Below are 2,128 nucleotides of genomic sequence, written 5' to 3' on the forward strand. Positions count from 1 at the left end.
ATTGAGCATCTTAGTATAACTCTTTCTGATCATTCCCCTCTCCTTCTCAATATTAACACTTGTTTACAGCAGAATGTTTCTTCGTTTAGATTTCAAAATATGTGGCTGCTTCATGCTGAGTTTCCTTCCCTTTTAGCTTCTAACTGGAATGCTCCTGTTTACCCTGATAATAGTATTGCTGGTATGGTAAAATTATGGTCTAAGCTTTCTAGACTTAAACAGTGTTTAAATTGGTGGAACAAAAATATTTTCAAGAACTTATTTTCCAACATTAAAGAGGCTGAATCTAAGGTTTCTCTTTTAGAGAATACGTATCAGCATGACCCGAATTCTGACAATATGGCTCTCCTCAATCAGGCCAAGAATTCTCTGCTCCTTCTTCAATGTCAAGAAGAATGTTATTGGAGTCAAAAGTCCAATACTAAATTCCTTTTAGAAGGTGATAGGAATACTAAATTTTTTCATGCATTAGCTAACAAGAAAAAAACTAGAAGTCATATTCACAAGATCATTGATATGAATGGTACTGTTCTTACCACTAATGAGTCCATTTGTAATTCTGGTGTTAATTATTTTCAGCATATTTTCAACTCTTCTACTGATTGCATGCCTATCACTAACCCGTATTTAATTCCCAAGCTCATTACTGAAGATGAAAATGTCATGCTTTGCCATACTCCTACTGAAGATGAAATTCTCAATGTTATTAAAGATCTTAATAGCAATGCTGTTGCTGATCCGGATGGTTTCACTACCAAATTTTTTCAAGATAATTGGGATATCATTAAGGAGGATGTTATTAATGCTGTGGAAGATTTCTTTGCGGGTAATTCTTACCCTAAATTTTTCTCTTCTACTAATATTGTTCTTATTCCCAAAAAAGATGGTCCCAAACATTGGCAAGACTTCAGACCTATTAGTTTATGCACCTTTCTTAACAAGGTTAATTCTAAAATCATTGCTAAGAGATTAATTAACATTCTTCCTAATATTATTTCCCTCAATCAGACTGGTTATGTGAAAGGTAGAAGTATTTTTGATAATGTTTTGTTAGCTCAGGAGATTACTCATGATATTAATGTTAAAGTTAAAGGTGGCAATGTGATTTTTAAACTTGATGTGTCCAAAGCTTATGATAATATCAATTGGAATTTCCTTTATAAAATTCTTTCTCTTTTTGGCTTTAATAATTTGTTCATATCTCTGATCAAGAATAGCATTGAGAACTGTTACTTTTCTGTTATCATCAATGGTAAGCACAATGGTTTTTTCAAATCATCCAAGGGTTTAAGACAAGGTGACACGATGTCTCCTGCTCTTTTTATTATTGCTATGGAATATCTCTCTAGAGGCTTAAATGATTTATTCTTGAGAAATCAGAGGTTAAATTTTCGTACTATTAGAGGTTTTCCCATCTCTCATCTTAGCTTTGCTGATTATTTCATTTTATTTACTAATGGTTCTATCAACAATATTACTCTTTTGCTTAATTTCTTGGTTAGCTTTTATAATCAAAGTGGTTTATCTATTAACAAAGAAAAAAGCTCCTTTATTGTTGGCAAGTCGATCAATCATAATAGAACTAATGCTATTCAGAGAATTTGTGATTTTCAACACAAAGATCTTCCGATTACTTACCTTGGTACTCCCATCTATAAAGGTAAAAAAAGGAACTTTCTGTTTGACAATATCTTCTCCAAAATTGATAAGATACTTAATAATTGGTCTTCTAATTTCTTATCTTATGGTGGTAGGCTCATTTTGATCAAGTCTGTTTTAAACTCGATGCCTATTTATCTATTTCATACTTTACTTCCCTCTACTTCTACTTGTGTTAAACTTGAAAGAATTTTTAACAAATTTTTTTGGGTTCCTCTTTTAACAACAAAGGCATTCATTGGTCTACTTGGGACAAGAATTGTGGTATTTTATCTGAATGTGGTCTTGGTTGCAATTCCATATCTGATTCTGCCAAAGCTTTCTCTTTTAAATTATGGTTCTCTTTTAGATCTAATTTAAGCTTATGGGCTCGCTATATGAACATTAAGTATTGCTCTAATATTCATCCTTGTTTAAGCTTTCATAGAAATACTGATTCTTTCGTTTGGAAGAGACTTTGCAATATTAA

Source organism: Dendrobium catenatum, unplaced genomic scaffold (genome assembly GCF_001605985.2).
Source record: "Dendrobium catenatum unplaced genomic scaffold, ASM160598v2 fragScaff_scaffold_133, whole genome shotgun sequence".
In the NCBI taxonomy this organism is placed as follows: domain Eukaryota; kingdom Viridiplantae; phylum Streptophyta; class Magnoliopsida; order Asparagales; family Orchidaceae; genus Dendrobium; species Dendrobium catenatum.